Raw genomic sequence first — 24,298 nt, forward strand, 5'->3', positions numbered from 1 at the left:
GGACGTGCCAGTGCTTCCACTGACTCCAAAGCAAATCGCTGTGTTTGTGTTGAATAGATAAATCTGTAATTTATCTTTCATCCTGCTTTTGCGTTTACGTTTTTCTTTAATAGCATCATCTCAAACTGTTATAGGTTCTCAAACCTTATGAACAATTATTATTTCTGTTCATACTGTGCAGTATATCATTTGTGTAAAGAAAATAATATTTCATTGACCTGTTAATTACTGTCAACCTAATGATCCTTTTCTTTTAGAGAAGTTGATCAGAAGTCTGAGGAATGCTGCTGATTGTGCTGCTTTGGCTCCTCACTCAGACTGTAGCAGTGTAGTATCAACAATAACTGTGTTATCTGTCAGAAGGGTATTATGACGTCAAAGTTAGGTTTTTGTTGCTGGGCGACATTTCGTAGCTGTCGTATTACTGACAGAAACAAAGGGAAAAGCGTAATGATGTAAGCTGTATCCCAACTAATGAGCTATATTCTTCAGAGATCTATGAAGCTGTATTCCTTGTAGAATGCAAAGGCTATAACAAAAGAAGACCTGAGGTTCTTTACTCCATCAACAGCTTTCCTTGTCCTTATCATTGCATTGCAAAGCAAGGCTCCTGCTGCCAAGTAACCTTTGGAATAATTTGATGGATAGATTTCCAAAATACAGAAATATGGCAAGACAGTTCTAAAAAGTTAATCATGTTATTACAATAACCACAAGAAAGATTGTTTTATGTTCAAGAAGTACTTAGCCATAGGAGGCCTTCTTTCCAGAGACTTTGGAAAATGTCAGTAGTTCAATTGGGAAACTGAAGCGGGCAATTTTCAGCAATGGTGTCATCCAGAAATATGTGAAGTCATTTCCATCATGTGCCCCCTGCTTCACAAAAGACTATTTTAAAGCTTTGGTAACTTCTTTCACTTACTGCACAGGCCTGAAATCAGTTCTACATGCAACCAATCTTTTTCTGCCCGTCTGCTTTTACGTTTACTCAAAGAGGAAAAAAGGAGGGACTGGTACCCAGAGCACAGGGAAGGCCTCTCTTACTCAGTCACACTGAATTCAGACCATATATTCGGAGTGGGAAGATGCTCTGTCTGAAATTGTTTTCAAACATCACCTTTGCCCATGTCACTTACGATGGCCAACACCCCCCTGTACCTCCTATTAAGCGAGTCAAACATGCCAACAATCTCATTTTGAGTGCCCCCACTAATCCCGCCCCTTCATCAGTCAGCTATGGTCTTTCGGTATCCAGCGCTTGACATAATAAGCTTCATCACTGCTCCTGTTCCTGTGATCATGATAATGATAATGCCGGTGGTAATATGGTTTTATGAAGCCTCTTATCCTCCCATCTGCTCTGCTCTCCTTCCCAGCGCTGGCTGCCCAGGACTCCATCTCAGCTCCCTCCCTCTGCCATCTGGCCGCTTCTGCTAATCCCTCCTTCACTCCATCTCCCTGTAACCCTCTACCCCCCAGCCACCATAAAAAAAAAAGCTTAACGAGTGTCATAGATAGATTGATGTGTTATATAAATTGTTCCAATGGTAATATTACCACTTTTACCTTTATTAAATCTCTTCCTTCACTTTCCACTCAGTTAGAGCAATGTGAGTCGTGTGTATGAATCTATTCCTCACTTTAAATTGACTTGTAGACAGGATTGGTTTGTTAGTGATGCAAAGAGACAAGTAACTAACCAGCTATGTGTAGGAGCACTCACATCAGCCTTGCATGAAGATTTAAAGTGACTCCAACAGGGAACATGCTGCATTGTATTAGCTGATGAAATCAATATTTTTTTAATTTTGCTGTCCTGCCAACAACAACATAAAGGATGTACTTTTTAATAACACATCCTTAATTTATGTAATTTATTTTCTTAAGAATAAACTCAGAAAGGAAACCTTTTTGAAGCAAATTTTATTTGCCAAGTTTTGTGGTGTTCAGAGTTGTAAAATGTGATGTAACGGAAAGAAATGTTCACTTGCACGATCACTTGCAGCTGTACTTTTGTTATCTTATAAAACCCTGAGGGATGAGTATTTTGTGCATATGTATTGTAACAACTTTTTACTTTTACTCCCTACATTTATACACAAAAAAAATGTACTTTCTATTCCTTAAATTGTAAAAACAGGCTCGTTACTTTTTTTTTTTTTTTCAAACCTCCACAGATGATGAGATGACGTGACAAACTTCTACTTAAGTACAAATTATGAGTACTTTTGCCACCTCTGTTTATTAATGACACTTTCCAGTTATTAAATTTGATGCCTGGATGGATGGATGAACAGAAGGCAGGGCAATCACATGGATGTTGTCTGGACACTTACTTAGAATCAGTGATATTAGAAACATTGTGTTTGAAAATTTACCTGCACTGTAATCACTATTATATATATATATATATATATATATATATATATAATAACATAACATTAATGTATTTAAAAAGAAAAAAACATCTGATGGCATTGGTATGTGGAGTGACTGGTGAGAGAGTGGAGTATCTGAAAGTGATGGCAGATGCTGCAGGATGCAGAAGCAGTTTCCTACAAGGCAAAGTGAAAAAAGATGAAGAAGTAATATAGGCTGAAAAACAATCATGTTCAAGATTAACATTTCAAAATGCATTATGACCTCCAATGGGACACTCTCACCTTGGTAGTACTTCTTTCCAATGAATTAGGTGTGTACAGACCTCAATCTTTACATAAGCGTAACCAACCATTGTTGAGTCCTAAGTGTGTTAATTGTTTTTATATCACTGCAACAGATGTTTCCAAAAGGCAAATGTGTTGCTTTCATCTCCCTCAGACTGTAACAGCATCACATTGACAAAGACTACCTTGAAAAATTCTACCCACAGTGTGTTGTTTTGAGGACTAGTTTCTGTGAAAGGAAACCATGAGTAGAACCATGACTGTGATCATAAGGACTAAAGAATAGTGATTTTATTTAAAATTTAAAAAACTAAAATGAAAATGTGGTGAAAATTGTCATAAATAATCTAGAGACAAACTCCTGATTTAGTTTTTTTGTTGTTGTTGTTTGCCAATATTTAAGTAAAAACAACCAGAAAATGTTTTGGTAATCAGCATGGATCATATAAATTCATTATTTCTGAATGTAATCATACATCATGTCTGGAAAATGCTGTTTTTTGAAACAAAATAGGTTCCTTTCAACAATGTTCCTCTTGATTTAGAATATAAAAGGCATCTTCAGATAATTTCATAGCAGTTTTCTTTTGACGCAAGCTGCTGTCACAACATTTTCAGAACGTAAGCCATAAAATCAAATCCCATATGACTAAGCATATTTCAAAGCTAAAAGTGAAAGTGTTTGCCAAGCACTGAGGACATTCATTCCACATCCATCATATGAGACACCAATAAACACTTTAAATGCTTGTCAGCTACTAGCAGATGTAAATGAAAATGAGCAGCAAGCATGGTACATCTGTGCCATTCAGTATGACTATAGCATTTCAATACTAACAACATGGACAAAGGTTTTTTTAATTTCATAATTTATAATATAAATGTATAATTTATATTTCTTTTAAGAGATTGGAAAATAGACAGAAAAAAAAGAAGTCTAATGTTTGCAGTGTTAATTCATCTTGATTATTGAAAGCTGATAGATCAGTCTCTTTTATATGAGTTCAAAACTGTAGGATCACTATGACTTTCAATATCATACACCCTCATCCAGGTGATCCAGCCAGGACTGATCAGACCCTTCCTTGTGACCAGATGGCGGACTAACTACCATGCCTCAATGGTTCTCCTCTCTTGAGCCACAGCCATCTTGAGGCTTTCTCTGCTGCGACTCTGCAGATGGCTGTCCTCCTTCTCTCTTGCTTGATGCCGAAGCTACTGTCATGCTGCTACTCTCATTCTTCATCCAGCCTGCTGACAGTTGCTGATCAGTCCTGCATACTTGGAGAGCTTCCTCTCAAATGGTTTCCTTTCCAACGCTTCTTCCAGGCAGTCTTCCCATGGGCCTGTCAGCTAACCCACCCAGCAGCACGACTTGCTCCTTGCGTAGACAGGAGGAAATATTAAGAGGTGCGAGGGCAGTGGCTCAGGCTAAGCAAGGACAGTGGTTGAACTGGGAAGATGTAGAGAAGAAAAAGCTTAGTTGGAAAGAGCTGTGGAGTATGGAGGAAAGTAGAATTCGATTTTTGTTAGGGGCAACATATGATGTCTTGCCAACTCCCCAGAACCTAAAACTCTGGGTAAATGGAGACCCGGTATGTTCGCTGTGTTCAGGTACTGCAACTTTAAAACACATCTTGTCCGGTTGTAAGGTTAGTCTCTCACAAGGCCGATATATACGTGGCGATATACGAAGATATACGGAGGCAGGCAGTTTTAGGAGGGTCTAAGACAAAGAGAGTTGCAGTACAGTTTGTGCAGGAAGGAGGGAAAGTTAATAAGATAATAAGGAAGCAAGGCAGTTTAGAGGATGCTAGTGACTGGGAGATGCAGGTAGATTTAGGAGGAAAGCTTGTTGTTCCCCAGGAAATAGCCTGCACAAAGCTAAGGCCTGATATAGTTTTGTGGTCTCGGAGTCGAAAGAAAGTATATTTCATACAGCTGACTGTGCCTTGGGAGGATTTAGTTGAAGAAGCATATGGAAGGAAAAAGCTCAGGTATGCAGATTTAGGTAAGGATGTTGAGCAGCAAGGATGGAAGGTTAGGATTTGTCCAGTAGAAGTAGGATGTAGAGGGTTTGTAGCAAGATCTGCTGTTGCTTTGTTGAGGGAGTTAGGAGGAAGCGGCCAGAGGGTGAGGAAAATAGTGAAGGAAATGTCAGATGAGGCAGTAAGATCAAGTCAGTGGATTTGGGTTAGAAGAGGTAATAGTAGCTGGGGGCCCAGCAGGGGGAGCTCTTAAGATAGACAGACTCTAGGGAGAAGCAGAGGAAGAAATCCAGGAAGGGGAAGTGTATTTAAGTGGAGGGTGTGGCCTGTTTGAGCCTCTTTGCCACCATGCGGTTAGTCCAAGTGAGTTGGCCTGTGTTGGTGTGTTGATTTTACTTGAATATAGGATTGTTTAGATGAGTTTAGTTGCTGAATCTGCTAGTGTAGCTTGTATTGCCTCCACCTCCTGCACCCTCTATACTTTCATGCCCCAGGGTCTGTATCCCCACCCCGCTTTCACTGGTGCAATTGGTGAGAGGTTAGAGTAGTTGACAGTGGTGTTGCTTGAAATAGTTCTTTGTGTTTGTGCCTTTTCGACACCATGCGGTTAGCCTAGGAGAAATGGCCTGTGTTGGAGTGTTGGCTTTGGCTGTTCAGGTGAGTTTAGTTGCTGAATCTGCTCGTGTAGCTTGTATTGCCTCCACCTCCTGCACACTCTATACTTTCATGCCCCCTACCCGAACCAGGGTCTGTATCCCATCCCTACTTTTCTCTCTCCTCTATTTCTCCCCCCTACCCCGAACCGGGGTCTGTATCCCCACCCCGCTTTCACTGGTGCAATTGGTGAGAGGTTAGAGTAGTTGACAGTGGTGCTGCTTGAGATAGTTCCTTTTGTGTTTGTGCCTCTTTGACACCATGCAGTTAGTACGGGTGAGCTGACCTGTGTTGGAGTGTTGGTGTTGTTTGAGTATAGGACTGTTTAGGTGAGTTTAGTTGCTGAATCTACTAATGCAGCTTGTATTGCCTCCACCTCCTGCACCCTCTATACTTTCATGTCCCCTACCCGAACCAGGGTCTGTATCCCATCCCTACTTTTATCTCCATCTCTTCTATTTCTCCCCCCTACCCGAACCAGGGTCTGTATCCCCACCCCGCTTTCACTGGTGCAGTTGGTGAGAGGTTAGAGTAGGTGAGTCGTGCTGCTTGAGATGGTTGTCTTTGTGTGAGGAGTGGTGATGGCTGGCATTAGGGGGTGACTCTGGGACGCCAGTGTTCACGGTCTAGCCTTCTGGAGGTGTTGTGGGCCTAACTAGACAAAATACCGGTGAAAGGAGGTTCCCACCTGATGACCCCAAAGACATGATAGCTATCACCGCTCACTGGCCTAGTTGGATATTATCTGTAGGGAACATAGAGCAGGGTGAAAGTTTGTTGCTAGGAAGGTGATCACTGGGTCTGGTCCATTTTTTGTCGCACAAGTTTCTTGTGTTTTCTCTAAAATGTGGTCTCAAACACCAGAACATTGTGTCTGGTGGTGGTGACAGTGATGTGGCTGGGGAACGTCAGCTACCACTCAAGGTCTCTTTTGCGGAGATCAGAGTGCCTGCATGAGATCTGCTAGCAGGGATCACCTACGCCCCACATCTTACGAAGGCAATGGTCTTCTTCCAACAGCCTTGCAGGATCTTGTCTCCTCCACTGCAACTCTCACCTCCTCTTGTACCTTGTGTCTCAACTGTTGTTCAACTGTGAGGTAGGAAAATAACCCAGCCCTGCATGTCATGTGACTATTCCCACAAGGTTCCTGTGATGCAACATTGCCTCTGCCTCTTGGACAGCGTCCTCCGCCCTCCACTTTCTGCTGGTCTTCACTTAGATTTCAGCTTTGGCCACCTTCAAATTGCTTGAGTCCCTATACTGCATCACTTCTTTGGCTCTTGTCACCTTGAACTCCTCCTCCAAGGATTTGAAGGGCAGCTGCAGTTTGTTGTTGTGCCCATAGAGAGTGATGCAGCTCATTCTCTTTGGTAGTCCTAGCCATAGTGGTGGCTGCTGACATTCCTCTCTAAGGACTCAACTGTAGAGATTGTGATGGCATAGACAAGGAGGTGCCACAGGATCCTGGGAAGAATGCCATGTTGGTAGACCCAGGCTTTGAACTTTCCAGGTATGCCAGATTTGTCAAAAACCTTGCCCAAGCTCTTGCCTGGCTTCTCTGTGATTGATGGAATAGCTGTGCCTGCAAACTTGTCCTCCACCTTTGCTTTCCTCTTCTCAGCACCATGGATCTTGATTTGGCAGGTTTAAAACACATCCAGGCCCACTCAACCAGCTTTTGGAGTTCCTTTAGAATCCACTGGCAGCCTGGGACTGGGATTCTGTTGTGACAGTAAGGTCATCCATGAAAGCCCTGATAGGTGGCTGTTGTTGCCCAGATTTTGTTTGGGGTCCTCTGCACTCTGGGTCAGCAGACTTAGTGAGCATATTCATGGCCAAGACAGAGAGTGTCACAGAGATGGTGCAGCCTGTGATGATGCCAAGCTCTACCTTGTGCCAACACGATTAAGCTGCTCCTGATGAGATCCTCATACTGGAGTTGCTGTATTAATCAGCAACGAGGTCTGTATACCTGCTGGGGACATGATGTTTCAACAGAGTGAGCTGGAGTAGTTTGTGCGGAATGGAGCTGAATGTGTTTGCCAGGTCAAGCCATTGCAACTTACAGGTTGCCATTGTCAGTGGCAACCTGGCTCCCGAATTAGCCAGTATGCTCCTCACAGCCTGGCATTTGTGAAATGCCACCCTTCTGGACTGATGTGTTGATGTAGATGTTCTTTGTCAGGTAGGTGCACAAATGGAAATGGCACTGAAGAAGATTTTTGCCTCAATGCTCAGGATGGAGATGATGGAGAACTGGTCTAGCTGGGTGGAATTTTCCTCCTCTGGGATCCAAACCACATCTGCCACTCGCCATTGGTCTGGGATCTTGCCTTTCCTCCAGAACACTTGCAGGATTTTCCACAGATGCAGTAGGAGCTTGGAACAGTTCTTGCGCACCTTGTACGAGGGGCCACTTGGTCCTGGAGCAGAGCTGGCCCTTGTTTGTGGACAACCTCTCTGACCACCTTCAGGTGCATCTCCAACATGTCATACTGTACTTCCAGTTCAGGGGGATCTAGGAACATGTTATACTCTGCCAGCTCCTAATCTCTCAGGGTCGATGTACGTCTGTGAAAGATGTTGGTCTATGTCTTCCTCCGAGGAGGTGAGTCTCTTGTTGCACTTCTGCCTTTAGTGAACTTGAAGGGGTTGACTGTAAAGGCAGCCCATTTGCTTGCTCTCTCATGCTGTTCAGCTGCGATGTTGACAATGATTATTGTTATGGCCTGAAGTTTCTGGCCAGCCTCTCCCTACGCTATGCCTTCAGAATTCAGTAGAGATCATCATCATACTGCTCCCACAGTGGCGTCATTGTAGCTGCAGGCCATTTAATCCACCTCCTGTCCGACTTAATGTTTGGGGGATTAGTTGACAACACTGGGAGGTATGCTATGCTATTAAGGTATGAGTCAAATTCAGATTTTTGGTACAAAATAATTTTTACAGATGTTACCTGAATCCCCCATATACAGGACACATGAGGGTTTGTCCCACTGATTGATATGTCTGTTATATAAGTTCAGTTGTTCAAATGTTGGTTTTAGTTATTTATTGAATATGTGTCAGTATATTATAAGCTAGTTTCTGTACTAAATTCAAAATACTGTCATCTTTTCTAACGCTGTTTAAAATCACTCACAATGACACTTTTTTATCTCAGAGTGAGTGATGCAGTTGTTGAGAAGGAAGAATGTTTGTGATCAGATATGTTCAGCTAAACAGATGGGTGTTGCAGAAAGTATCAGAGCTGATGAGAGTGAACCCAGGTGCAAAAAGGGGAAACGAGGCAGAGGTAGTGAGTCCAGTAGGGCAAGAGCTTTTAATCCAACTGGAGGCAGGGGTCATACACAAAGAGGCTGGCAGGATCAGGCAAACAAAACAGGCAAGGAGTAGGCAGGAGAATCAAACATCAAAAAACAGTCCGGTCGTACACTGGGAGCAAACAACTGGGAACGCGAGAGAGCTTAGCACACGGGAGGTAACAAAGACAATCAGGCAGAGACATGGGGAATGAGGCGGGGTTTAAATATACAGGAACTAACACAGGTGAAACAAATTAGGAGTCAACTCATGGCGGTAAAAAGAACAAAGAGGGGAAGAAAATGCAAACAACAACATGGAACACAAGATTTTCAAAATAAAACAGGAAGTGTACAAGACAACGAAAAAACAGTCTGACAGTACCCCCCCCCCCCCCCCCCCTTCAATGGACGTCCCTAGACGTCCCAAGAACATCTGGATTGAGCCTATGAAAGTTTGAAATAAGAGTCTTGTCAATAATGTTTCGAGCAGGAACCCAGGATCTCTCCTCAGGGCCATACCCCTCTCAATCAACAAGATACTGCCGACCCCTGCCCCTCTGGCGAACGGCCAACAGTCTCTTCACTGTGTAGACGGAGCCACCAGCGATGAACCGGGGTGGAGGAGGAGGGTCGGAGGGAGGGACCAGATGGCTGGTCCTGACAGGTTTCACCCTGGATACGTGAAACGTGGGATGGATCTTCATAGTGCGAGGGAGGCGAAGACGAACAGCAGCTGGGCTGATGATCCTGGAGATCGGGAATGGGCCCACAAATCTGGGACCTAGTTTATGGCACTCCCCCCGAATAGGTAAGTCACGGGTGGAGAGCCAGACCTTTTGTCCCACACAATAGGGAGGAGCTGGAGTACGATGCTGGTCAGCTGCTCTTTGGTATCTTGCAGTGGTGCGCAGCAGGGTTGACGAGCTCTCTTCCAGGTGAGGTGGCAACGGCGAACCAGCTGATGGGACGGAAACCTGTCCTTCAACATCAGGAAACAGCGGAGGCTGGTAGCCGTAGACACACCCGAAGGGTGACATGCACGTGGATGCCACTGGGAGCGAGTTGTGGGCATACTCCACCCAGAGGAGCTGCCAGGACCAACTGGAAGGATTCTGGGAGGTGATACACCGCAGGGCTGTCTCCATCTCCTAGTTGTATCTCTCCGTCTGGCCATTGGTCTGTGGGTGGAAGCCAGAAGAGAGACTAACAGACGCGCTGATTAGCCTGCAGAATCATTTCCAGAAATGCGAGGTGAACTGTGGACCCCTGTCCGACACAACATCCTGGGGAATACCATGGAGCCGAAAAATGTGAAACAGAACTGCCTCTGCCGTTTCCCGAGCGGAGGGCAGTTTAGGCAGGGCAATAAAATGGGCCATTTTAGAAAAACAGTCAATGACTGTGAGGACCACTGTCTTACCCTCTGAGGGAGGCAACCCTGTAACAAAGTACATCGATATATGAGACCATGGCCGATGTGGAACAGGCAGGGGCCTCAGAAGTCCAGCTGGAGGGCTGCGGGTGACCTTGCTGCGGGCACAGACAGGACAGGCCGAGACAAATTCTTGGGCATCCTCACGTAGGGAGGGCCACCAGAACCGTGTGATCAAGCTCAGAGTTCTACTTACCCCGGGATGACAGCTCAGTAGGGAAGTACTCACTGTAGAACTTGGGAACGGAGCGGGCCTGGGACAAAGAGCCGACCGGGGGGACAGCCATCGGGAATCTGGGTACCTGGGAGTGCACTCTGGACATCCCTCTCAATGTCCCAGGTCACCGCTCCGGCCACACAGTTGGGGGGTAAGATGTTAGCTGCATTCCGAGGGTGGTCTTCTGCCTCGAATTGCCGGGAGAGGGCGTCAGGCTTGATGTTGCGGGAACCTGGCCAATAAGACAGGGTGAAGTTGAAGCGGGTGAAGAATAAGGCCCACCTGGCTTGTCTTGAGTTCAGTCGTTTGGCTCCTCGGATGTATTCCAAATTTTTGTGGTCAGTCCAGACCAGAAATGGATGGTCAGCACCCTCCAACCAATGTCACCATTCTTCTAATTCCAACTTCACAGCCAGTAGTTCTGGATTCCCCACATCATAGTTGCGCTCCGCCGATGACAGTTTCCGGGATAAAAAAGCACAAGGATGGACCTTATTGTCCTTAGGGGAGCGCTGGGAAAGGACAGCTCCAACTCCCACGTCTGAGGCATCCACCTCGACGATGAACTGGAGCTTGGGGTCTAGGATCTGGAGAATGGGAGAAGAAGAGAATCTGGACAGGAGGGTCCGGAAGGCAGACTCAGCCTCTCGGGACCAAGAAAACCTAGACGTGGCAGAGGTGAGTGAGTGCAAAGGGGCAGCAATCTGACTGTAGTTTCTGATGAACCGTCGATAGAAGTTAGCGAAGCCAAGGAAGAGTGGAGCTGCTTACGGTCGATGGGTACAGGCCAGTTGAGGACAGCATCGACTTTCTCTGGGTCCATCTTGATCGATCCTGGTGAGATGATATACCCCAGAAAGGACACAGTGGACCTGTGAAATTCACATTTTTCCGCTTTGACAAACAATTGGTGCTGAAGCAACCGTTGCAGCAGCTGGCGGACATGCCCCACGTGCTCCTCTTCAGACGGAGAAAAGATCAGGATATCATCCAGGTACACAAAGACAAACCTGTTCAACATGTCACGGAGACCAGGGACTGGAAGACAGCGGGGGCATTAGTGAGTCCGAATGGCATAACAAGGTACTCATAATGGCCACTTGGGGTATTGAATGCAGTTTTCCACTCATCGCCTTTCCGTATACGGACCAGGTGGTAGGCATTACGGAGGTCCAACTTCGTGAAGATTTTAGCCCCTTGAAGGAGCTCAAAGGCAGAGATAGGGTAGCAATTCTTCACTGTAATGTTGTTAAGGCCTCGATAATCAATATGAGGCCGCAGGGTCTTATCTTTTTTTTCAGTGAAGAAAAATCCAGCTCCTATAGGAGAGGAGGACGGACAAATGATCCCTGCAGACAGTGCCCCCTGGATGTATTCATCCATTGCTTTTCTTTCTGGACCAGAGAGGGAGTAGAGGCGACCCTTAGGCAAAACTGCTCCAGGGAGGAGTTCGATGGAACAGTCATATGGCCAATGGGGTGGTAAGGACATGGCTCGAGCTTTGTTGAAGACCTCCTTCAAGTCTAGGTAGTCCGCAGGTATACTGGACAAGTCTGGAAATTCAGAAGCGACTTCAGACTTGGAAGCCACAGAGAGAGGAAGCAGACAGGATGAGTGACAGGCTTGACTCCACCCCAAAACTCTCCCCGTAGTCCAGTTTATGTGAGGGTTATGTTTGCACAGCCAGGGATACCCCAAAATGACAGGGTACACAGGAGAATCAATAATAAAAAAGGAAATTGTCATTGTGCTTGTCAGGTAACCATACAGAGACTGAGGAGCAGTCTGGTGAGTGACCCTGCTCATCAGGTGCCCATCGAGCGCACTGGCCTGGCGGGGCTTGGCCAACGGCTGTAGCTGGAGATGAAGTCGGTGAGCCAGGTTTCTATCCATCAAACTCTCGTCAGCTCCTAAATCGATGAGGGCAGATCCATCCAGGAGGGACTGAGAGTGTATTGATAGCTGGACTGGTGTCAATGAGCATGCTGGGTTGGGGCCAACAGATGAGTGGCTCACCAGTAGGCCTCCAGTTACTACTGGTGAGCCTGGGCTTTTACTGGGCACTGGGCGAGGAAGTGACCAGAACCCCCACAATAGAGGCATTAGCCATCATGTCAACGTCGTAGCCGTTCCTCAGGACTTAGTCGTGTCCAGCCGAGCTGCATGGGCTTCTGTCGGGATGCAGCAGGACCAGCCCCTGGGTTAGGCAGATTGAGTCGTGCTGGGGTGCTGGCCACAGGGGCCATAGCGTGACTGAACACGGGGCCCCAGACTGGAGAGGGACTGCTCCAAAGCTGTAAGGCGAACTCCCTGAGCTCCGAGGGCACGGTGGATAGCATCCCCTTTTGCTGGGTCCGCCATGGCCAGATTGTACTGTCAGAGCTGATGAGAGTGAACCCAGGTGCAAAAAGGGGAAGCAAGGCAGAGGTAGTGAGTCCAGTAGGGCAAGAGCTGTTAATCCAAATGGTGGCAGGGGTCATACACAAAGAGGCTGGCAGGATCAGGCAGACAAAACTGGCAAGGGGTAGGCAGGAGAATCAAACATCAAAAAACAGTCCGGTCGTACACTGGGAGCAAACAACTGGGAACGCGAGAGAGCTTAGCACACGGGAGGTAACAAAGACAATCTGGCAGAGACATGGGGAATGAGGCGGGGTTTAAATATACAGGAACTAACACAGGTGAAACAAATTAGGAGTCAACTCATGGTGGGAAAAAGAACAAAGAGGGGAAGAAAATGCAAACAACAATATGGAACACAAGATTTTTCAAAATAAAACAGGAAGTGTACAAGACAACAAAAAAACAGAGTCTGACAGAAAGTCCACTTTCAAATATGTGAGTCCTTATTGGGGGGGAAAAAAAAAAAAAAAAAAAAAAAAACAATATATTGGCACAGACCCTGCTGCTCTAGGTTCATATTGCCCTCCAGAGCTTAAGTGAAACCACTTCAATAATGGATGAACACTTGATCTGTTGAAGAAAGCAACTGAGAAAGCCAGGGTGCAAAACCTATAGACCGGAGTATACCCTGCAAAAGAACCATCCCTTCTGTCAGTACGTCAGATATGAACCTACATATCAGAGTCTGTAGAAAGTGGTAGAAAATGTGTACTCCATTAACTATATGAGGTTTGAAGGTGAGACTGATTCCTCCTTTATCTATGCCATTTTATTTCTGGAGGTGACACTTTCATCAGGGTTAATGGGTCAATAGTATTCACTGACATTATCATGCTGTGTCAAGGTCATCAGTGTTTGGCCCCTAGCTGTTATTTATGAAGAAGTCCAGGACATACACTGGAAGAAGAAAGTGGCAGTTAACCAGGGAATAGAATTCAAGGAAACAACTATTCACTGTCTTTACCTGCTCATTCCCTTTCGCAGTCATTAGGGACTGGAGCACATTGCAGCGTGAAGTGCACGGAAGGCATAGATATCTCTGACAGATTGTTGACATCACAGTGCTAACACACAGACAAGACACTCACATCCTGATCTGTGGCCAATTTAAAGCCTGCAGTCCACCTCACTTAAATGCCACCTTGGAGAGAACTTACAGAAGTGAAACATATACACAAATAATAGAAATACAAATGATAGTGTGTAAACCAATATATTTAGCAAATAAATAAACATAAATAACGATGAAACATATGTCATCACTCTGAGCCTTTTCTGTTTGGCTTTCCATTCATTTTGAGTATACCACTTAGATTGGTTGTGGCCAACTGTGGCTACCGGTTGCAGCTAACAAGCACAGAAAAGTCACAGCAACAGCAGTAGAAAGTCCCTTCATTTAACATTTCTCTTTTCATGTTTTTTCCTCTCTCAATGCCAAAAGGAGAGCTGAAGGAAGATGCATGGCCTTCTAGGCTCATCCTTTTGGCAATGCAAAATTGACCCAGATGAGCAATTTCAAAATAGATGGAGCAGCGGTAGAGATGGAAAAACTATGGAGATTTGCAAACTTTTGATAAGGCAACTTATACATAAACATGAGCTAAACTGCCTGAAGAAGTTACAACATGTGGCTTTTCTCAATCAGACACAAGCACAGGAGCTAAAGTGACTGGATTTCCTGTCTGACTTGAGCCACTGCTGTTTAAGAAAAACACAAACACAGCAGCATACACACGCTGCAGCTTAATTCCCCCATCTGCCAGGCTGCAAGGTGAATATAGATGAGAGGGCAAGTGATTTCCCTTTATTCAGGTGACACCAGGGAGCCTGTGGTGGCCTCCAAACCAAAGACAAAAGAAAGAACAATACAGAAAAGGTAAAAGATCATCAACGAAACGACAACAGTACATATAGCCCAGAGTCTTTAAATAATAATCAAACTTTTGTTTTTTTTATTTCTAAATTTACACCTCTACAGTAGCAGAGGTGTAAATCGTGGTCCCTAATCCACTCCTGTCCCCTGAGCTGTCTCTTTGATTGACAGCCTACTTGAGTGACACTGACTCCTCATCATGAATAGGCAAAAGCCCTCAATGCTCACTTTGGGAAAAAAAGGAAGAGCAATGGCAAATGAAAGAAAGCAAGGTCATAATGTGATGGCATTATTAAAATAAAAATTGCGTATGCCCAATGTTAATTACATGTTAATTATAGCATTTGCAAGGTAGCTAACTCAACTCAGTATTACTAAAGGACGATGCTACATCATTCCTGACGACAAATAAATACAGAATATTTACTATCAGGACTTACGTTGGTTAGCAAATATAATTAATTCAAAATAAAAAGTAATATGAATACATTTTTATTACAGTTTTAGAAGACTTGCATTTTGTCCTAGAAGGTATTCTAAGGGGCACTTCTCTAAATGAGGCATAGGGGTCAATGTTAAATGTGCTGCTGCACAAGCCACTCACTGTTTACATGCAGGCACCCAAGCATGCATAGGCCTATATTAATATATATTTATGTTTTTCTATTTTCAGATTTATGCAAAGGTAGATCTTTTTAGCGGCCCTTTTTTTATTTGCCTGCTGTTGTGTTTAGAATGTCAGACGTTTCATTTCAATTCAATTTCAGCTCAATAATTTATAGCCATTGCTTACGAAAAAAAAATATGGTTGGAGACATTCCAGCTCGTAGCACTGTCTGTACCATAACTACAAGATGCTGTGACATGTCACACCACCACAGCAAATTAACAGTTCAGAGCTAGAAAGCTACACATCACTTCATTGATAAGAAGTCGTACTTGTTGTTTAACTTGTTGAACTTCATAAAAATCCCTTCATACTTTTTTCTGTTCATCTTGTTCTATTCCCTTCTAACCCAGCACCCTGTAATAATTTTCCCTTTAATAGAAGCCATGCATTTGTACAATCTCCCTGACCTAGTTTCCTGACAATTTCTAAAGAAGCTTTCACAGCATGAGTGCTGTCTCCCATGAATTTTTCCTCAAATGCATTTCTATCATACACATTCAGACTGGCATGGTGGGTTACATTTGAAAACCAGCCTGAAGCCACCAAAGCCTTTGACAGGGATTCCTTTAAGAGCTGTTTTGGCCTGAAAGTGGAGGCCAGCACACCCCAAGGAAACCGATGAAAAACATATGCATTGTTAATCATTGAACCCTTTTCATTGTGCTGTAAATTCTACATGCAGAGCTGATGGTGACACGCCTGGGGGTTCGACACATGCACACTGCCAGAGAACTTTGGCCCACTTGAACTTTCGTTGGTGCTCAAAAGCACTTCAATATGTGTCAAGAAACTTCCCAGTGAAGTCTCTGAAAAAGTCCCAATGAACCAAAAGATTGGCCTAAGATGAGATGAATAAACTAAACGATTAAATACAGTACAAAATTGTTTACACCTTAGGGGCTACTAAATCACAAATTAATTAAAAGTAAAATTAATCAAAAGTATAAAAAATCAACACTTTTAGCTATTTCCTCTAAATAAAAACATTTGAACACTGAACATTTGAAATAAAGTCATTAAGAACTAACACAGATAAAGACATCCTGCAGATTGAAGATTTGAAAAGTGGGAAAATGACAAAGTTGGTGGCAATCATTTAAACACAAATGCTTCAGGTCAAACAAAGTCTGCAACAGTAATGAAGATGCAGGAGTGGTACCTTTCAGCCTCCCTTGTAGACATGCTAACCGAGCCGCAGTTTAAAGATTTTTAGATAACATAAATATTTAACATTTCTTATCTTTATTGCACACTTTCTGTATTTTTATTCCCATGTCTTCCATTCAGAGTGAAAAAGTGTTTTGTTCCACTTTATTTGTATTCTGGGTCTCTGGCTTTACAGAGTGGTGTAGCAGACCAGCTTTCCATTGATAATCATGTATATATTTTTTTCTGTACATCACCTGGCTGTAACTATGCACATATCACAGTACTCTGCTCTGGACTACTCTATGCTACACTGTTGCTGTCAGCTTTAAGTCTACAACTGAGTTATTTCACTGGAAACAGAGCTATTGCAGTACGTTATCATGGCTTAGCTGAACTGCATTACTGTGGAGGACTCATGGATCAGCATATATACACCCGAATACTTTAAGTAAAAGATATAATAAGCAAGCAATGAGGGTAACATGAGTCAAAACAAAGGTAATTAGTTGTCAGTATCATCTATTGCCTGCTCAAGGATGCATACTGTAAGGGCTGTAGACGCCTTTTTCTGACTTCATTAGTGGCTAATTTAGATGCAAAGTTTTACTGACTGTGTTCAAATGCAGACAGATTGCTCTAACCCATGCATTATTTTTTATTTATTTCAAAGATAAACGTGTATGGTTATATGAAAAAGACTTTATATATAGATTGTCTGTCTGAGCAGCCAACCCAAAGGCCACAGCACATTCCTCCTACAGTGCTTCCCCCAGACTGGTCTGTCTTTCTCTCTCTGGCAGGGTTTGTGCATGTGAATATAGCCTCATCGGAATTCTGATCCACTTCTGCTCAGCTTCAGCTTTCTTCGGAGGAACAGCATTGTTGGTCAGATGAGAATTAATAAACAGGTTATTGAGTATCCAGTTTCTAGTCATTATTTTCAGGGCAGATTAGCTTTGAAGTGGCTGACGCTGCAGCTTTATTTATAAAATAAAGTATTATAATATCTTTCTACTTCCTCCTGATGTACAGGTATTTAAGTAAATTCATGTCTTTGATGTTGACCACATTACTTTGGGATCAATATTATATGGTCTGTCTGTGAAGAAGTTGGGTTAGGGTTAGGGTTAGGTTTTCATCATTTCATCTGAAATGCTCTCTCCCCGTTTACATTCTGGCCTCTGGTCACCAAAAGTTTGTTGTCTACATCATGTGCAAAAAATTACGCTTTTTTTTTTCCTTTTAATTGTTTTCCCTGTTATGTTGTTTGCTGTCCCAGTACCTGGGAACATTTGTTGGGTTATTAAACTGTTCTTGCCAATGCCAAAATAATATTGTTTACCAACACCATGTTTAGTCTTTTCAATATTGTATGAAAACAATTGATGACAGTTTTTTCAGAATATCTGGAATGATTTGGCACTGAAATATCTGCTCTGATGACACTTCTGTTCAGCAAAATCCACTGAAGCCCAGTCACACTGCTCCTTTTTACCACTTACTCCTAATGGCTGGAATGATTTCCAACTAGCACTTTGTGAGCTGTCAGGATTCTTAGTATCCTCCCACCAGCTTTCCTGTGTTGTGTGTGCCTGTCTGTCCTGTATGGATGTCTGATTGGACAGAAAGATCTTGCCATAAAACCTCAGACACACAACCAGAGCCAGCTCAAATCCACCATGCAGTTTCCCAGCAAGGGATCCTCCTCAGGATCTCTTTTCTGGTCAGCAGGCTGCTCCCTGCACAGCTCCCGCTGCTTCAGCTCTATTGAGCTCAGAGCCTAAGGACTACAAAGCCCCAGAACTGGATCCTTGCTCAGGCCAGCCAAATCTGTGCAGAGATTTTCTCTTTCAGTTCTCCACTGTCTTCCAGCTAAGACCTAAGTCACTGGCCTCTGATGTCTCCAAAGTTAAGGATATCTGCAGTTTGCTAAGAGGAAAACATAATCCCAAAACATAAGTTATGAGGAATTTTTGAGAGTTTAAGTGACTTTTGACCACCCAGATTATCAGTATGATCCCTCCATGTCGAATGATGTTATCCCAGGATTCAAGGACTGTATCTGAGTAGATCATTGAGCTCTGACTGCTGGCAGCAAAGGTAAATTGGACTGAAGATGCTCTAAGAACAGCTTTTGTGAAAATGCTGAATGAATAATTGAAATATGAGCTGGTTTCAGGAGATGAGCCTGCTAATTTAGATTTCTTTGTTCATCTGTTTACATCTATGTGAGAAGACAACCACAAACTTTAAGTCCAGCTGCTATTGGTCATTGTCTGACAAGTGACCCAGAGCTACAAAAACCTCTTTGTCCCTCCTCTCACTCTCTTCCCTTGAGGCCCTCTCTTCCCTCAAGCCCATTTAGGCCCCTCCTTCTTGGTTCCTTGATTTTTTGAGGCCTCCCTTGGATTAGCTCTCCATAGCCCTGACCTCCTTTGCAACACTTCACTTGTCCCATGGTGGTAACACAAGGTCCTGCCCAAGATTTCTAAGATTGGACAAGCAGAACACCAGGAGATTTGATACAACGATTCCCTTCTGTTTCCCACAACCAATGAGCCCCAAGGTAGCAGCAACTGCTAACCAGCAACACAACCAACTCAAAGAACTAAGGAGGAATCCAACCAGTCAGACCTGCAGCTCTGGACTCTAGACTTGGACAAAGCACAAGGAAGGACAGTTGCTTGTCCAAGAATTGGATAATGTGTACCGGGCCAAACTAACATAAAACAAGCACAGCTAACAACAGGACTGCTAACCCTTGTACAGATGCTTTAGCACATCACTCACCCTGCATGCAACTACTGTAGCCCTCTCCCCTTTTTACTTTGGCACTGTGGAACTATTTCAGCTAGCCTCAACAAAGGACCACATGAGACATGAAGTCCCAGTAGCCATCTTGTTCGCAGTTTCACTGTCACACAAGTGCACATAGATGTATATAGCACATATTAAAATAGTACTGGTGTGTTTGTTTGCTACTTTACAATAAATATTCTTTAACGCAAAGACTGGTCTATTTGATGTTGCACAAGAGGGAATATTGCCAGCCTCTCTGAATCCTTCTACTTTAATATGGTAACTTGGCTGTAGCTGCTAAGTTGATTTAGTTGATTATTGTCAGAAATCCCAATTAATAGTATTTTATGAGACTGAACTGGTAATTTGGCAATAGTTTCCTTTTTTAGGGTGGTGCTACGAGGTTAACTTTGATATTAAACAAAGTTAACATTTAACATTAATATCTTTCATATTAAGAGTTTAGTAATTTTTTGATAGCCAATCACAGATGAACTACCAGGCTGCCAAAAACGGTGCCCCAACGAAGTTATACCACAGCATCATGATTTGGGCAGAGCCTTATGAGCTGCTGAAGAAACTTATGTCTCCAGCATTAATGAGTACTTTGGGATACGATGTGCTGACAAGGGTGCTTTGTGTACTTTACAAGCCAAAACATGATGTGACAGCAGAGCGTTTTCACTTTCAGGAACGAAATTAGAAAGAAGGGAAAACCATTTCTGATAACATACTGGCTTTAAGGCAGTTGTATGTCACCTGTAATCTTGGACAGTCCCTGGACGATGCCCTGCTAGATTGTGTTATCTGAAAAGGATCCAACCTTTTCCCGTGTCTGTGAGATTACAGGGTCTAAAATAGAGTGGAGTTTTCTGGACACAGTGGACCTCACCAGGTGAATGCCCTGTCAAGTGTCAACATTTTTTTTCTGAGAAAGGCATCAAAGGACAGTTCAGACAAGGAAATAATAACAAAGCAAGGGGACACAAAGAAGCAAGATGCTGTGAAATTGCGAGACTGAATGAGATTTTGAATCCTTACATGATCGATAACAACTTTCTTTGGATTATGTCTTCGGGACCCCCAGATCACACAGAAGTTACTGCAATTGCAACTGTGCAATTGCAATTTAAAATGAATTTCAAATGATCGCCAGAGTGGATCAATGATCTGCAAAAAGATAACGCCGAGCTTTTAGCTGAAGTCTCAGCAGAGGTGGAACGGCTCCAAAAAATAACCCAAAACAACAACAACAACAATATTCAAAAATATTGTTGTTGTTGATCTCATCTCATATTCTCAGAGCTCCCCAGATAATCCAGAGGCCCAGGTTAAGAACATTATGGTATCTGCTCACAAACTTCTGACAGAGACTGTAAACAACAGTGTGTCCACCAACTCGGAGCCCGCCCTATCATTGCTAAATTCAAGCATTATCATTAGAAGGTGCTTGTCAAGAGCAAAGGACGCTAATTAAAAGGCACTTCTTTTGGGATAAACTCAAAATTTCCGAGAGAGATCAACGAGAGCTGGGGAGTACTGTACCCGATCCTGAAGGAACACCGGCAGAAATGAGAGAGTACTGCACTCACTGTAAACAAACTCTACACTGAAAGCTGTTCCGGGATGCCAACATCATCCCCCTGGCTCTTCTGAAGAGATTAGTACTATGAAAATATGAACTTGGCTTAAATAAGTACAACATAACATATATGTATACTAGGGCTGTCAAAATTAACACATTAATCTAGTAATTAATTTCCCTGATTAATTTATTAACATTTTTTAACATTAACGCGTCTCAAAATCTCCCCAGAAAAACATCTCTGGCAATGTAGCAGGCAATGTGCTGATGAAGTTTGTTCAATATGCCCTATGCAATATTTTTTTTCATTGTGGTGCTCATGTCAATAACTTTCTTTTTCAGGTCTTGATGTTCTGTTTTTTACGACATTGCCTGTGACTCCACTGTATACACCATCCTCAAATTTATATTTACAATTCCAAAAGTTCACCTCCAGAGACCACTCAAATCACTAATTGAACATACTGATAGAAGTTACATAGGACACATGCAGTATTCTCAATATCTCTATATTCATACACAGAATGACTGAATGTGCCCTGTTTCCATGTATCCTGCAATGTGCATGACATTAGCTCTGGAGCAAAAAAAAAAAAAAAAAAAGACTACATCACAAATGTAAAAGCAGATATTTTCCTCATTCAAGATAGACTTACTAGATTCAGAAGAAAAATCTCTTCTAGATCCAAATTTTAACCAAATCTTCTTATCCTGGTACAATATTAGACAAAGAGTAATCTCCATTTTGGTACATAGGGGATTACTATTTACTACAAACAGTAGTTACTAACTGACCCAGAAGGCCAATATCATCATTGTCCAGGCATCAATCTATAATACATTATACACAATGTATTATATTTATTATTGTATGTATTATTGTATATTTCGCAATTAAAATATGAGGGGACAATCTTGAATCCTTCTATAGATCATTCTCATAACTCAGCACACACATAAATATCACAGTCAGCCACAGTCCTTCAGGAATATATGGATAACCTCAGAATTAGTGAAAGCTGGAGGCTCAAAAATCCTACAACGAGGGAACACACCCTCTTCTCCCCAGTGCGCTACTATTTTTTCAAGAATGTTTTTTTTCCTTGCAAACAATTACATTGCACAAAAAAATCAACACTAGAGTGCACCCACTAATAATCAGTGATCACACACTGGTGTCCCTCCACCTTCAAATAGAGTCCACCCTGAAACTGTCCCCCACTTGGTGCTGTAACACCTCAGTACTAAGGGATCCAGAATTTTTATTCAATGATAAGGAAGGAATGGAAAACATTTTTGGAAACAAATTACTCTCCAAATGTATCTCCAGCTTTAACTGGGAAGGTGAGAAGACTGAAATCAGAGGCAAAATTATATAACTTATCCCTCTTACAAGGAAAAACAGGAACAATGAGTTGAAAAAAACTAACAGGACAATATGCAACAAAACTGACGGAACAATTAAGGACCCAACTACAAAAAGATTACAACTGGAAAATATCCTATCAAAAACACTGAGTTTATACTACAGCAATTCAGATACCAAAATTTTGAACAAAACAAATCATCAAATTTCTAGCAAATCAACTCAACAGAAAAAAATTGCTTATAACTGCAATTCAGGACTCTAATGGCAAATATACACAATCACCCCAGGAAATCAATCATATCTTTTAGTTGAACCTATATTCAACAACAACTGGTTTCCAGACCAGAAGGAACATTTCTGGTCAGAGTTGGTGTCTCTATTCTTCTGGACAGTGACAGAGAATCAAAAGACAGGTTATATAAGAGCCCAAATAAATACAGCTGCAATTTAATTACTTTTAAAACCAGATAAAGATCCAGCACTTCCATCCATCTATAACCCTCTGTCATGGATCAACACCGATATCAAAATAATTTCTAAAGCACTTGCATCTAGATTGGAGACAATAATCTCATCGATAATTCTCAGTTACAAAACAGGCTTTATCGAAGGTCGACACTCTACAAATAACGTCAAAAGGCTCCTTAATTTGATCAGCATGTCGCAGCACAGCAACACAGAAGCAATTGATGTATCACTTGATGCAGGAAAATCATTTGACAAAGTTGATTGGTACTTCCTCTTTGCTATCCTTCAAAAATTCACTTTGGAGAGTCCAAAGCTGCACCACAAATCCAACTGTTTTCATTGATTGTAGTGTATGTCACTAGTTATTTTATGGGCGGAATGTGTTCTCTGCAACTGTCTACACTAGTAGACACTGTCTACACTACTTGAACCTACTAGAACCTTCCTGGCGTGTGTTGCTACCAACTGAAGGGTACGCAAGACAAGATAGTATTAGCACCTGGTAGCATACCCAGCCGACTAGCACATATTGGCTCCGGATGTAGCCCAAGAAGAAGCTGACCCTTTAAGAAGCTATTAGCTCTACTGCTGCTGTTGCTCCTTTTGGTGGTTGGTCAACTTTTGGGCAAAGGCTTCTCACCACCCCCTACAATTTATGTGGGCAATGTACTGCATCTTGCCTATTCAAGAGATTTCCTGTTAGACATGACAGGATTTTAGACCAATTGCATTAACTTGTGTTGTCATGAAGTGTTTTGAAAAAATCATGGTAAACATGCTCAAATCTGAGATCTCTACTTGCCTTAACCCTCTGCAGTTTGCCTATAGGGAAGAGCACAGCACTGAGGAGTCCTTCATTTGTACCAGCCAGTGCTGTCATTTGAGGATGACAGCAGGATGAGGACAGGGAGAGAGAGGAGAGGAACTGGGAGAAACGGGGACTTTGGGTATGTCGGTGCATGCAAGGGGGGGGGGGGGGGGGGGGGGAGAGAGAGAGGGAGGGAGAGAGAGAGGTGCTCAGTCCTTCCTCAGCAGCCTACGCCTATGCCAGCATAGCTAAAGAGTAGATGGACTTTAACTTTTTAACTATAAGCTCTGTGATACAGAAAACTTCAAGCCTGGTCTTTAAAATTGCTAAAGAGTCTGTCCCCTGGACCAATACTGGAAGTTGGTTCCATAGCGTAAAGCCTGATAGCTGAGAGATCTGTCTCCAGATATACTCTTGGAGACTCTATGAACCACAAGTAAACCTCTTATTCTATGATGGCTGTTCACTTTAGCCTACCTGGTCACTGAACACCCTTAGTGTATGAATTTGTTCCAATGAAAAGGCAAATTAAGCATCCATCCCATAACTACATATCTGTTACAGTTTTTTCTGACGGCTTAAGCATATTAACTATTGGCTATTTTTGCAAAACTCTACGCACAAATAAGAAAACTTTTCACCAAATCAGCAAAACATTGTAGTTCTCTTGCAAAAGCTAATAAAACTTGCTTAACTCTTCAAACCTTCGTAAAAATTGTATTTTTGTCCCATATGATGATTTATCTGGTCTGCTCTGGTATCTGAATATTAGTGAGCATTTCATGTAAGGTGTCCAGGAATGTAATAATGTGTGCAGTGTTATATGGGCCTAGGGTTGCATGATGGTGAACAACACCATTTTGACTTACAGCTGTACACATAGTGATGTTACCACGTTGTCCTGGGACA

This window comes from Echeneis naucrates, chromosome 14, assembly GCF_900963305.1.
Source record: "Echeneis naucrates chromosome 14, fEcheNa1.1, whole genome shotgun sequence".
Lineage (NCBI taxonomy): Eukaryota > Metazoa > Chordata > Actinopteri > Carangiformes > Echeneidae > Echeneis > Echeneis naucrates.